The following is a 15,399-nucleotide window of genomic DNA, read 5'->3' on the forward strand; positions in this document are numbered from 1 at the left end:
AGATATGGGTTTGATTCATGGATCAGGAAGATCCTCTGGAGAAGGGAATGGCTACCCACCCCAGAATTCCTGCCTGGGCAATCCCATGGACAGAGGAACCTGGCAGGCTATAGTCCATGGGTTCACAAAATATTTGGACATGACTTAGGGACTGAACACCACACCACAGGCTTGTTCCAAACTACGCCCTCAAGATTAAATGACAGTTTAACAGGGTAGGATTTTACTGTATTGCCCTGGAAAAGAGAACCAGCACCCAACCCTGTATCTCTCTGAGTCAAGAAAACTGTAGGAACAGAGGGTTTAGAACCTTCTGTGCTACCGCAGTTTGGGGAAGCAAGAATGTATGGTTTCTTCTGACCAGAGTGGACACTTGGAAGTTCAAAGGGCTGCAACCCTAAGTGAAGAAGGCTGCCTGCCAGGCAAGGGGACTCATAAGGAAAGAATCACAGGATGACCACAGTGATGGAGCTGGGGTCTCAGAAGAGGTCAGGCCAAGGGCTTTCACTTGATGGGGAGCTGTGAAGTAAGGAGTTCCTCCCCATCCTGCAGGGAATCCTGAAGGATGCATATGCGTGACCACAGAGAACCTCACAGCCAGATAAGCCCAGGCTGAAAACAAGCAGACAAGAGGATGGCAGCAGTGCGTGTCATGCAGGAGCCGTGAGTCTCATTCATCCTCCTCACCCAACACACCCAGCCCTGGGGAGGGGAAGAAACGCATGTCAAATTGTCTCTAAGGTGCACTAATTCTCTTTTATATCCCAAGTGGCTCAAGAGTTGAGTCTCCCCAAGAAGTTGACCAGTCAGGAAAGAGTGGTAGGAAGGGACTCACTTAAAGGCAGTGATTAGAAAAAACAAGAGTGATGTTCCTTGTGTGCCCTGCCTCATGGAAGTCTTTCCGTAGCCCTTGCAGTTCCTGAGCATCCTAAGCCCAGCTGCTGTGGTCTCTGCTGAGGTCCCTCCATGCCTTTCACTCGAGGCCAATAATTTTCACACGTTTGCTTCACAATTCAAACACCCTGTAACTCCTCCTGTAGGAGACCTATGAGCTATGGATAAAATTCCACTCCTGCAGAAGTGGGGGACAGTTCCACAAGACTGAGAGAGGAGGGTGTGGGTGCATTTTCACCATACATTTTCTGTCCCTGACTCACACGTGTCTTCTTCAAGGACACTTCTTTGGGAGCTTAAGCTCTTCAGATCCTGGACAGTTACCCTCTCTGAGCTGTGCCTGCCTCCTGGGTCTTCCACCTCCTCCTCTGCTCTGTGCACAGGACCCGCTTTGGTTTCTAACACAACTCATCTTATAGTGTATCTGCCGGAGTGTAGATTGAAACATTGGCTTGACTCTTGTGTCTTCCACATGTGCTAGAGTTTCACAGATGTGTAAAAGACTTTCTCAACGCTGATCAACTTTTTCAGGCTTGACTACTGAGTCACATTCCTGTCTTTCTGACAAATGTGCCTAGTACTCCATGAGGCTGGGGTGAGTTAGAAGGCCTGTAACTGGCAAAGCCACACTTCTTTTCTGCCCAGATGAACATGCCAACAGGGCCACGATGTCAGGGACCGAAGACGGGAAGTGGGATTGGAGCCTGTGGGTCTCTTAGGACTTGGGAGTTGTGACTGTACTGGCCTCTCTGATGGTTGTTTTCTTCCTTCCTTCCTTTCTTTGGCTGTACCACATGGCATGTGGGATCTCAGTTTCCCAATCAGGGATTGAATCTGGACCCCTGGCAGTGACTGCCAGGGTCATAACCACTGGACTGTCTGGAATTCTCTAATGGTTGTTTTCTTAACTGAAATTGCATTAGTCCCTCACTTTGAAACGTCTTGTCTTTATTAATACACCAGTGTTCATAGCAGCTATCTTAGTCTGTGTGGGCTGCTTTAACTAAATACCATAGACAGGGTAGCTAAAAAATAACAGAAATTTATTTCTCATAGTTTTGGAGGCTGAAAAGTTCAAGATCAAGATGCTAGCAGATTTGGTGTCAGATGAAGGGCTGTGTCTTGGTTTACAGATGGGTGTCCTTTCACTGTAACACACGCAAGAAGAAGCAAGGGAGCCCTCTTCAGTCCCGTATAAGGGCACAAAGCCCATTCATTTAGTCTCTGTCCTCATGACTTAATCGTCTTCAAAGGCCCCGCCTCTGGATACCATTACCTTGGGGACGAGATTTCCGCATATGAATTCTGGAAGGACAAAAACATTCAGTCTACAGTGGCAACAATATTCACAGTAGCCAAAAGACGGGAACAACCCAAGTGCTCATCAGTAGGTGAATGGACAAACAATAATATGGTAAATACATGCAGTGGAATGTGATTCCGCCTTCAAAAGGGAGGGAACTGTGACCCATGCTACAGCATGGATGAAACTTGAAGACACTGTGCTGAGTGGAATAAGCCGGACACAAAAGGACAAACACTGCAGTCTGTTCGTGTACTTGAGGTACTTCAAGAATCAGATTCCCAGAGACAGAATGTAGAATGGAGGTTGCCGGGGCTGTGAGGGTGGGGAATGAGGAGTTATCCTTTATCAGGTGCAGAGTTTCTGTTTGGGAAGATGGAAAAGGAGATGGATGGTGGCGATGGTTTCACAACAATATGAATGCACTTGATGCCACTGAACTGTACACTTAAAAATTATTTAAATGGTAAATTTTACGTTATAGATATATTTTATTATGAAAAAAAAAGATCTAGCCTGATGTTTTCTTAACTGACCTGGGACTCTTCTTGAGGTTTACTCAGTGTAGTGACAGGGCCCTCAGAGTGCCAGTCACTGCATTCTCTCCACCCCGATCCCTGGTCCTCCTTCAGCCGGGGGTCCCTGGCCCCTCACTGCCTGGTGAATGCCTCCTCATCCTGAGACCCAAGTCATGGTCGCCTCTGCGTGGCCCTCCCAGCCTCCTCACCCACCCCGAGAGCAATGCCTGCCCTCCTGTGTGGCTTGGTTACACCTGCAGTTCTCTCTGTTAAAGAGAACATGTGTCCCAAGCACAGAGGTTTCTGCAGTGAACCACGTCGGCTTCCTCTCATGCTAAAGTCCTGGATGGGGGTTTGGGGACTAGCCTGGGAGTCCTGGGAGAAGAAACATTCTGGGCCCAGACCCCAGGCAGTCAGGTGGAAGCACCATGTGAAGACGGCTCTAATGGCTTGGAACCTACTGCTCATGGCGGGCTCTGGCCATGATATTTGGGAATATCAGCTAAGTAGATTTAGATCTTGCATGGAGTTTGCTCAGGGTAGGAGGGAAAGAGGCTGGTGGAAAAGGCAATGAATGGTTCTGCCATCTTGCTGTACTCTCTTCATTCTATAAGTTTTTCTCATTCTCTTTGGTTTTCTACACTTGAAAATTCTTTACTGATCTGGTAGAAATTTAAATAATACCTCATTGTTTTCACTGTCATACACTGGAGAAGGAAATGGCAACCCACTCCAGTATTTTTGCCTGGAGAACCCCAGGGACAGAGGAGCCTGGTGGGCTGCTGTCTATGGGGTTGCACAGGGTTGGACACGACTGAAGCGACTTAGCAGCAGCAGCAGCATTGTGATTTAAATCTGCCTTGTGTGCTGGTTACTAATGAGGTTAAGAACTTTTTATGTGTTTATCAACCATTTGGATTTCCTCTAATGTGAAGTACCCATCCAGCGTTTTGCTCTGGGATTGTCTGCAACTTTCTTATTTGTAGGATTTATTTAAACGTTCTGCAGATTGTGTGCATTGCATATATCTTCTCCCACACAGTTTCTTATCTTGTCAATCCATGATATCTTTTGAAGGACAAAAGCTCTTCATTTTAATGTAGTCAGATCTTACCTTTATTAGTAGTGCTTTTTACATCTTATTTAGTAATTTCTTACTTCCTTACCTCAAAGCCATAGGTTTTCTCATACATGAAGTGAAGTGAAGTTGCTCAGTCGTGTCCGACTCTTTGCGACCCCCTGGACTGTAGCCTACCAGGCTCCTCTGTCCCTGGGATTCTCCAGGCAGGAATACTGGAGTGGGTTGCCATTTCCTTCTCCAGGGGATCTTCCCAACCCAAGGATCGAACCTGGGCCTCCTGTATTGCAGGCAGACACTTCACCACCTGAGCCACCAGGGAAGCTCTCTCTCATATATGATACTATATAAAAACTTCATAGTTTTGCTTTTCACACTGATGTGTCTAATTGACCTGGGACGGTATGAGGTAGAGCTCTGGTTTGTTTCCATATTGGTACTCATTTGTGTGTGCATGCTCAGTTGTGTCAGTCATGTCCAACTCTTTGCGACCCTATGGGCTGTATCCCACCAGGCTCCTCCGTCCATGGGATTCTCCAGGCAAGAATACTGGAGTGGGGTGCCATGCCCTCCTCCAGGGGATATTCCCAACCCAAGGATCGAACCTGTGTCTCCTGTGGCTCCTACATCATAGGCAGATTCTTTACTGCTTGAGCCACTGGGGAAGTCCTGATACTTGTAGCATACCATTTTGAGAAGTCGGTCCTATCTCTGTTGAATTGCATTACTATCCAGATCATATAAGCGTTCATTTATATGGGGGTGTGGATCTCTCTCTGGGTTGTCTATTCTGTTCCATTGGTCTGTTTGTCTCTTTATGAACCAATATCACACCATCTTAAATTTTATAATTCATCTTTATGATACTATATGATATATCTGCCGCTGCTAAGTCGCTTCAGTCGTGTCCAACCCTGTGCGACCCCATAGACGGCAGCCCACCAGGCTCCCCCGTCCCTGGGATTCTCCAGGCAAGAACACTGGAGTGGGTTGCCATTTCCTTCTCTAATGCATGAAAGTAAAAAGTGAAAGTGAAGTCGCTCAGTCGTGTCCGACTCTTAGCGACCCCATGGACTGCAGCCTACCAGGCTCCTCCATCCATGGGATTTTCTAGGCAAGAGTACTCTGGTAGAGCAAATTCTCCCACCTTGTCCCTTTTCCTCAAGAGTGTCTTGGCTATTCTTTATCCACATCAGTTTTAAATCAGCTTGTCAATTTCTGCTCTAACCCCATCCCACCTCTCCAAATTTTGGGAGTTTGAGGTTGCATTTTTTCCTGTAAATCAGTTTAAGCATAATGATATCCTTTTAAGAGATAACCCATGAATTTAGTATGTCATTTTTTATTTCTTTAATGTCTCTCAATAAAGTTTTAAATTTTCTCAGTAGAGAACTTTTACATCTTTTGTTAGATTTATTCTTAGGAAGTTGGCGTTTTGGTGTAATATTAATAATGATACCTTCTTTAAAATTCATATTAATATATTTCTGGTATAGAGAAACATAATTTTTATAGATTGATTTTGTATCCAATGAATTTATAAACTCTCTTATAGATCTTTAAACTTTACCTATAGATCTTTCTAAACTTTATACATATACAAATAAATCATCTGTGAATAATGCCATTTTGCTTCTACTTTTCTCATTTTCATATCTTTTTTTCCTCTTTCCTTACTATACAGGCTAGTACATACTATACAGTGTTAAATAGAAGTAGTGGTATCATGCATCCTTGTCTTGTTACAGATCTCAAAGAGAAAGATTCAATCATTTTACCATTAAGTATGATGTTTCCTCTAAGTATATTGCACATATCCCTTATCAGATTAAGGAAGTTCCCTTCCATTCCTAGGTTTGCTGAGAGTTTTTGTTAATCATGAATGGATATTGATTGTATCAAAAATATTTCTATCTATATTGAGTTGATCATGTGTTTTTTCTTTAATCTGTTGATGTAATGAATCAAATTAATTTATTTTAGAGTTAACATAATCTGTATTCCAGATAAACTCAACATGGTTATCATATATTATTATCATTTTTGGAGAAGGCAATGGCAACCCATTCCAGTACTCTTGCCTAGAAAATCCCACAGATGGAGGAGCCTGGTAGGCTGCAGTCCATGGGGTCGCTAAGAGTCAGGCACGACTGAACGACTTCACTTTCACTTTTTACTTTCATGCATTGGAGAAGGAAATGGCAACCCACGCCAGTGTTCTTGCCTGGAGAATCCCAGGGACGGGGGAGCCTGGTGGGCTGCCGTCTATGGGGTCACACAGGGTCGGACACGACTGAAGTGACTTAGCAGCAGCAGCAGCAGCAGTTTGTGTGTCCTAGTTTTCATTAGGATTTTTGCATCTGTGTTTATGAGTGAGATTGAGAGGAACATTACATCCTGATTTGCTTGGGACAACCCCAGTTAATACTTGTCATCTTGATATTATTAATAGCATTTTCTTTCACTCTCAAATGTCCCCGTGTTTGGATGATAAAGAATATCATCATTCTAGTAAGATTGCCTTCTCAAAAAGAAAGACTCAATCATCTGTCCAGTTCGGGTATCATAGCAGTGTTTCTTCATTTCACATTTTCTGGAAGAGGTTGTGTAAGATTGGAACTATGTCTTCCTTGAATATTTTGGAAGAAGTCACTGTTTGAACCCATTTGGGTTCAGAGTTTCTTTACTGAATCCATCATTTTGTAGGTTATAAGATTATTCATGTTTTCTATTTCTCCTTGAGTAAATTTTGAGGTTATAATTTTAACTTAATTTGTTGGGTTTTTTCCTAAATTTTATTTGCATATGACTTTCTGAATTGTGCTACTGTCTTTTTAATGTCTGCAGTGTCAGTAGTGATGGTCCTGATGTTGGTTCTTTATTCTTCTCTCTACTTATTTTTTTTATTATTTCACTAGAGGTTTGTTAATTGTTTAAAGCTTTTCAAAAAGCCAGTTTTTGAGCTTTGTTGATCCTTTCTAGCATATGCTCGGTTTATGTTTCATTATTGTTTGCTCTCTGTCTATGGCCATACCACCCTGAACGCACCTGATCTCTTCCGTCTGTTCTTTATTATTTCCTTTCATTCACTTTCTTTGGGTTTATTTTGCTGTACTTCCTCAAATGTCTTGACATGGATGCCTAACCTGTTACTTTACACTCTACTTTTTTCTAATATATGTATTTGAGGCTCTGAACCAAATAATTTTTTCATAAAAGGCCAGATAGTAAATATATTTGACAGATCTTTCCCAAAATGACTCAATTCTGCCATAATAGCATGAACTCAGAAACAGGCAATAAATAAACAAGTGGAAGAACCTGCGTTCCTGTAAGTTTTTTTTTTTTTTTTTTTTTTAACAAAATAAGACTGGGCTGGATTTTGGATTTTGGTTAGGTTTTGCCAAGCCCTGCTCTAAAATTTGTTCATACTGCTTTAGTAATGTCTAACAAATTTGGGTTAAATTGCATTTTGAATTTTGTTATTCAGTTCAAATGTTTTCTAATTTCCATTTTGAATTCTTCTTTGACATGTGGGCTATTTTTGAAGTGTATTTCTTAATAGCCATGTGTTTGGGGATTTCTAGTTTTCTTTCTTTTTTTCTACTAATTTCTTCTTAATTTTAAAAAATTAATTTCCCTTTTTTTTTTTTTTTTTACTGAGCTGGGTCTTAGTTACAGCTGCTGCTGCTACTACTGCTAAGTCGCTTGAGTCGTGTCCGACTCTGTGCGACCCCATAGACGGCAGCCCACCAGACTCCCCCGTCCCTGGGACTCTTCAGGCAAGAACACTGGAGTGGGTTGCCATTTCCTTCTCCAATGCATGAAAGTGAAAAGTGAGAGGGAAGTCGCTCAGTCGTGTCCGACTTTTCGACCCCGTGGACTGCAGCCCACCAGGCTCCTGCGCCCATGGGATTCTCCAGGCAAGAGTGCTGGAGTGGGGGCCCTCGCCTTCTCCACTAGTTACAGCACGTGGGCTTGTAGTTGCAGCATATGAGACGGAGGTCCCTAACCAGGGGTCATACCCAACCTCCTGCTTTGGAAGTTTGGAGTCTTAACCACTGGACCACCAGGGAAGTCCCTTCTTGATTGTTTTTCGGTAGGAAAAAATGTTCCTTATCAGTGCTACTCAATAGAAATACAATGGAAAGCCACATATGTCATTAAAAATTTTCCACATTTAAAAAAATAAAAAGAAGCAGGTGGAAATTAGTTTTAATAATGTGTTTCATCTAACCTCATATATCCAAAATAGTATCATTTCAACAAGGAATCTGTATAAAAATAATTCATACTGTATTTTAGATTCCTTTCCTTTTTTTTGTCCTGTCTTCAAAATACAATGTATATTTCACACATACAGCACATTGTAATTAGGACTAACCACATTTCAAGTCCTCAACATGTTCCCAGTGGTTAGCGTAGCTCCATATTATGCCACCCTTGGAAATCTGTTGAGACTTACTTTGTCCTCTGTGCTTAGTCGCTCAGTTGTGTCCAACTCTTTGCGACCTCATGGATTGTAGCCCGCGGGCTCCTCTGTCCATGGGAATCTCTAGGCAAGAATACTGGAGTGGGTTGCCGTTTCCTCCTCCAGGGGGTCTTCCCAACCCAGGAATGGCACCCAGGTCTGTTGCATTGCAGGAGGATTCTTTACAATCTGAGTCACCAAGGAAGCCCAAGAATACTGGAGTGGGAGGCCTATCCCTTCTCCAGGGGATCTTCCTGACCCAGGAATCAAACTGGGGTCTCCTGCATTACAGGTGAATCCTTTACCAGCTGAGCTACCAGGTAAAGTAAGACTTACTTTATGGCTTAGTATATAGTCAATTTTTATAACTATTCCATGTGTACTTGAAAATATTCTATTTTCTTTAGTTACTGAGTAAAGCATTTTTATACAAAATGCATTTATCTAAATTTGGGACATTTTCTGACTATGTTGTTCAAATCTTTATATCCTTACTTAATTTTGGGTATATTGTTCTGTCAGTCACAGAGTGGTATGTGAAAAGTCTCTACCATGATTGTGAGTTTGTCTAATTATCCTTATAGTTCTGTCAGTTACCTTTAATATATTTTGAAGTTATACATATAATATTTAGATTGTACACTTCTTGAACTGTTCATTGTTATAGAGGGACAATGGATTTTAAAATCCTCTTGTTTCTAAACAGATTTGTCTTAAAGTCAATTTTGTCTTACTTCACTGTCTTTGCTATTTATTGCTTGTATGTTATATCCTTCTTTAGTCTTTTGCTTTCAACTTCTTTTACACTTTAGATATATCTCCCTTTTTGCCTTTTTATTTGGCTGCACCAAGCTGCATGAAGGATCCTAGTTCCCTGACCAGGGGTCAAACCCGTGCACCCTGCCGTGGGAACTCAAGAGTCTCAACCCCTGGACAGCCAGGGGAGTCTCACCCCTTTTGCTTTGTAATCTAGTCAGATAGTCTATCTTTACTGGAATGTTTAGCCGCTTTTAATTTGAATCTAATATTGCTGTCATATTCTGGATAAATTTTATCATTTTACATAGTGACTTTCATTTGTCCTGCCTTATTTATTTATTTTTGTTCTTTTGGGTTAGTTCTTTTTTAAAAAAAAGAATCAGATTTTCTCCTCTACTAGTTTGGAAGACCTCTAGCCAAACCAAAGAGAAGTACCCTCATACACTGAGATCCCTTAAATCCCTCTGGCCAAACTTAAGGAAGGCACAGGACTTTGGCTCCATCTACCCCAAACACTCCTTCCCACCAGCCCCGGAGACCTTTATCAATTTGGGCAAGAGACCTGGCCCTAAATCTTCTTGCATTTGTTCCCTGTGTCCTGAATACATTAAGAGTCTGAGCTTTTGAAAGTCTAAAGCTTTTTCTGTGTTTCTGAGGTAACAGCTGTCCTTGAAAGTCCTATGTGCTTCATATTCCAGCTGCTGGAATTGGGGAAGCCTTGTGGGGCAGAAGAATTTACTGGGCAAACACAGCGAGCTTAGTATTTTCAAATGTTCTCCTTTTATGTAATTGTCATCTGGTCTTCTTTCTTTGGTTTCTTGGGAAATAAAGGAAGTTAATAAGGAAAGCCAGGAGCCCAGGGACCTCGAGTGACAAAGGAGGGGAGTGAGGTCTGGGTCGCAGTTTCGTTCTTCCCCCCAGTCTCATCTCTCCCATTTTTTCTGTGCCAGTGTGTGCTGTGAGCCCACTACCCAAGAAGGCTGCCCTCAAAGAGGGCACTGCTGGAGGCTTTGCTCCAGCTGAAGCATGTGGGCATTCAAGTCTAGAGATTTCACACTCCTGCTCCTCAAATGCTCCAGGGTTTCTCTGTTACTGGTGCTCAAGGCCACGGTTCTTTATTCCTCCAACCTCATCGCCCCTGCAGCTCACGCTCCTTTCTCTCCTATCCAGGCCTTTCTTCTGTTGTTCTTGCACTCCAGGATGAATGCTGGTGTCCTCCCCTCCCCCCACCCCCACCTTCCCACATCTCCCTCCTCCTGCTCTCTCAGGCTTTAGCTGAGATACTTCTTCCTCCAGGAAACCTCGACAGATGGGTCAGATACCTGTTCTGGGCTCAGAAAAGCCCCTGTGCTTTTCCTCAGCGGATTGAAGACTTTGTTCTCCCTTTTTCCCCTACTCCACGCAGTTTGTGGGATCTTAGTTCCTCGACCAGGGATTGAACCTTCACCTTCAGTAGTGAAAGCGTGGAATCCTAACCACTGGACTGCCACTTCTAATGGTCATTTGTCCACCCTTCTCACTACACTGTTAGGGTTGTGTCTTCTTTGCTTGTATAATCTTAACTCAATGTCTAGGTGACAACAGTCACATCATAAATTCTTATTGATTAATTGAGTAGTTGAATGTCTTCTTTCCTTTCTCTCTGTTCTTTTTCTTCCCTCTCTCTCCTTCCTTTCTTCCCTCCTGTCTTGTTCATTCGTGTCTTTTGTCCATTTTTTCACTGGCAGGTCAAGTGTTCTCCTTGTAAGAGCTTTCCATATATTAAGGTTAGCAGCACTTTGTATGTGATATTTGTACAAATCATTTTATACAGCATGTTAATTACTTATTAATGTAATTCATGGTGATTGATATTTCATACATGAGTATGAGGAAACTTCTTGGGGTGATGCATATGTTTTAAATTTGTATGCTAGAATGTATACTGGCCTTTCTGGGTTACTTTCAGAGAGATATTAGGCAATGGGGGACCATTAGGAAGCCTTCTGGAGTACTGGAAATATCCTGGATGCTGACCTGAGTGTCGCTTACAGAAGTGTATACATATATAAAAAAATCATTGAATTGCACACGTAATACCTGTACATATTATTATATATAAGGTATAACTTGAAAAGAAGTTTAAAAATCCTTTTCCCTTTTTACTTGTGATTTTTGTTCACTGATTTTTTTTAAAAGCAGTTTTATTTACATACTACTGACACACATTTTTTAAAAAAAATTTTTTAAAGTTTGTTATTTTTGTCTGCACTGAATCTCCATTGCCGTGTGTGAGCTTCTTCTAGTTGCAGTAAGTGGGGGCTTCTCTCGAGTTGTGGCGCACAGGCTTTTCATTGAGTTGGCTCCTCTTACTGAAGAGCGTCTCTTGGGCTCTAGGGCTACAGTCCACGGGGTTGCAAAGAGTCAGACATGACTGAACGACTGAGCACGGCGCACAACCATAATCAAGATTGTGAACATATGCATCACCCCAAGAAGTTTCCCCATACTCATTTATAATCTCTTCCTCCTACCCATTCATCACTATTTACCTTTTCTAGAATTTTATGTAAATAGACTCAAACAGTGTGTAGTCTTCTTTGTCTGGCTTCTTTTAGTCAGCGTAAGTATTTTGAGATTTAGCTGTGCTGTTGTGCGTATCAATAGTGCCGTCCTTTTTTTAATGATTTTTTTATTGAAGTATAGTTAATTTATAAGATTGTTTTAAAGTACCCAGCAAAGTGATTGTTTATATACACACACACACACACACACACACACACACACACACACACACAATGTTTTGTTATGTTCAGTCGCTCAGCCGTGTCTGCCTCTTTGTGACCCCATGGACTGCAGCACACTAGGCTTCCCTCTCCTTCATATTCTCCTGGAGTTTGCTCAAACTCATGTCCATTAAATCGGTGATGCCATCCAACCATCTTGTTCTCTGTCACCCTCTTCTCCTCCTGCCTTCAATCTTTCCCAGCATCAGGGTTTTCTTCAGTGAGTTTTGGCTCTTCACATCAGGTAGCCAAAGTATTGGAGCTTCAGCTTCAGCATCAGTCCTTCCAATGTATATTCAGGGTTGATTTCCTTTAGGATTGACTGATTTGATCTCCTTGCTGTCCAAGGGACTCTCAAAAGTCTTCTCTAATACTACAGTTTGAAAGCATCAGTTCTTCAGTGCTCAGCCTTCTTTATGGTCCAACTCTCACATCTGTATATGACTACTGGAAAAACCATAGCTTGGACTAGACGGACCTTTGTCAGCAAAGTGATGTCTCTGCTTTTTAATACACTGTCTAGGTTTGTCATAGCTTTTCTTCAAAGGAGCAATCGTCTTTTAATTTCATGGCTGTAGTCACTGTCTGTAGTGATTTTGGAGCCCAAGAAAATAGTCTGTCATTGTTTACATTTTTCCCCCATCTATTTGCCATGAAGTGAGAGTCCCTTGGATTGCAAGGAAATCCAACCAGTCCATTCTGAAGGAGATCAGCCCTGGGATTTCTTTGGAAGGAATGATGCTGAAGCTGAAACTCCAGTACTTTGGCCACCTCATGCGAAGAGTTGACTCATTGGAAAAGACCCTGATGCTGGGAGGGATTGGGGACAGGAGGAGAAGGGGGTGACAGAGGATGAGATGGCTGGATGGCATCACTGACTCGATGGACATGAGTCTGAGTGAACTCTGGGAGTTGGTGATGGACAGGGAAGGCCTGGCGTGCTGCGATTCATGGGGTCGCAAAGAGAAGAACACGACTGAGTGGCTGAACTGAACTGTACTGAATGGGACCAGATGCCATGATCTTAGTTTTTTGAATGTTGAGTTTTAAGCCAACTTTTTCTCTCTCTATTTCACCTTCTTTAAGATGCTCTTTTGTTCCTCTTCTTTTTCAGATTCTTTTCCATTATAGATTATTACAAAATATTGACTATAGTTCCCTATGCTGTACAGCAGGTCTTTGCTGTTTACCTATTTTATATATAGTAGTGTGTATATCTTAATCTCAAACTCCTAATTTGTCTCTGCCCCTCCAGCCCAGTCTCTCCTTTGGTAACCATGTTTGTTTTCTATGTCTGTGAGTCTATTTCTGTTTTGTAAGTAAGTTCATTTGTGTCATTTTTTAAGATTCTACATGTAAGTGATATCATATGATTATGATTTAATTCCCTCAGTATGACAGTCTCTAGGTCCATCCATGTTGCTACAATTGTATGGTGGTTTAGTTGCTAAGTCGTGTCCAACTCTTGCAACCCCGTGGACTGTAGCCCGCCAGGCTCCTCTGTCCATGGGATTTTCCAGGCAAGGATACTGGAGTGGGTTGCCATTTCCTTCTCCAGGGGATCTTCCCGACCCAGGAATCGAACCCAAGTCTCCTGCGTCGCAGGCAGATTCTTTACCAACTGAGCCTTCCTTTGTATTGCTGAGTAGCGCTTCGTGTAATTTGTTTAACCATTTATCTAGTAGTGAAGATGTGGGTTGTTTCCAGTTTGAGGGCTACTACACATAAAACTGCTACAATTCAAGTGCAAGTCCGTATGTGGATATATACTTTGATTTCTCTTGGATAAATTCTTTCACTGATTTTTATTCTTAGAAAATCCTCTCCCGAAATGAGAGGCTATATGTTTTACCTTCTATTTTTTTAATATTTCATTTTAATCAGCTGGAGTTAATTTTGTTGGATAGTGTGAGGTAGGGATTTTAACAGGCTTTCCCCCCCAAAAATAGCCATTTTCTCTATCACCATTTAATAGAGAATTGTTTCCTTCCTCCATGATTTATAATATGTAGTTCCCCTCCCTGCTGTTGTTCTAGTAATTGGGACAATTGTAGGAAATTCCCTTCCCACACACATCCAGTCCCCTGCAATATCCCTCAATTAATTCTGAGTGTATCCATGGCATATCTTGGGGTCACACAACTCATGCTGATAAAGTTCACACACTTTCTCAGATATTAGAGTCATTCATGCCCAAGTTCAACTTTCCACTGATTGGGAAGAGATTTGGGCATCTGTCCCATTTGTGAAGTGATCCAGACATTGTCAGAGCGGGCAGACAAGAGTGACCCATGGTGAGGACGGCAAAGCCAACTCATGAGGCCACTGTTTTAGCCATAACCACTTCCTTTCTGCTCTACTTTGCAGGATGAGGCTGGCAAGAATCTTGGTGAGAGATGATGAGAGTCTTGCATGCCGGGCTGAATGTCCTGCTCTGTGCACAATCCTTCACTGGGTACTGAGGATATAGAGATTCCTTATCTTTAAGCTCTGCACTCAAGGAGCTCACCAACAAGTAAATAGGCAACTGTGGTTCATTCATTCGTTCCATTTATATGTAGTGTGTGTGCGTGCAAGCATGCTCAGTCATGTCTGACTCTTTGATATCCATGAGTATAGCCTGCCAGGCTCCTCTGTCTGTGGAATTTTCCAGACAAGAATACTAAAATGGGTTGCCATTTCCTTCTCCAGGGGATCTTCCTGACCCAGGGATAGAACCTGTGTCTCTTGCATCTCTTGCATTGGCAGGCAGATTCTTTACCACTACCACCACCTAGGAAGCCCTAATATTCATTGACCACTCACTAAATGCCAAAGGCTCTTCTGAGGGCTTAGGATGCATAAGTGAACAAAATAGCCAAAGATCCCTGCCCTTGTGCAGCTTGGCAGGGAGAAAGAAAATACAGTGATGAGATCCTAATAAAAAGTATACATATGGTATGTTAGAAGGTGATAAATGCTTTGGAAAAAGTAGAGCAGATAAGGGATCTTGGAATGGTGAGGAGGGAGGGACAATGAATTAAAATATGGTGGCCAAGGTGGACCCTTGAGGATCTTGGTGGCAGCCACCTTGAGAGCACACTGTAGTGCCAGGACAGTGGGAGCCAAGAGAAGTGTCCCCACCCAGCTGGTGAGGGGTGATGGAGGGCTTCCAGCGACTCCTGAAGGATATGATGGGAAGTCAGCTGACGGGAAAGAAGACAACAGGGAAGGCTGTTCTAGGCAGAGAAAGCAGCGTAGCAACCATGACAGAGAGTGGCTCCGTAGAGCACCACAGATGGCTCACTACGGCTGGAAGGCAGGGGCAGGTGGGGGAGCAGAGTCCTTCCTGGAACCAGAGACAACTTGAGTGAAGCTCATGGCCCAGGAATGTCAGACTACAGACGGGCCCTCATCACAGTAATTGCCTCTGTGCTCATTGCTTAGCAGATCAGTGATTTTTTTTTTTTTTTTCAGATCAGTGGTTTTTTTTTCTTTTTCTTTTTTCCCAGAGCCAGGAGTTGGAGTAGTGGAGAGCTCTGCCTGGCCTGTGTTGAGTGCAGTTCTGCCAGAGCTATCTGGTCCCTCAGAGCCAGAGCTTCCCCTCCCCAAGATACCAAGGTAACTGTCAC

The 15,399-nt window shown here is 42.7% G+C and overlaps 1 long non-coding RNA gene across 1 annotated transcript in view; it reads left to right on the forward strand.

Annotated features, from left to right (window-relative positions):
• The window catches only part of LOC132659813 (uncharacterized), a 33,359-nt gene that overhangs the window by 8,927 nt on the left and 9,033 nt on the right, over positions 1 to 15,399 (forward strand). Inside the window, exon 3 of the long non-coding RNA XR_009600663.1 lies at positions 553 to 663. This is a non-coding gene — a long non-coding RNA (uncharacterized LOC132659813). The remainder of the gene's footprint in view (positions 1 to 552; positions 664 to 15,399) is intronic.

Source organism: Ovis aries, chromosome 5, assembly GCF_016772045.2.
Source record: "Ovis aries strain OAR_USU_Benz2616 breed Rambouillet chromosome 5, ARS-UI_Ramb_v3.0, whole genome shotgun sequence".
NCBI lineage: Eukaryota > Metazoa > Chordata > Mammalia > Artiodactyla > Bovidae > Ovis > Ovis aries.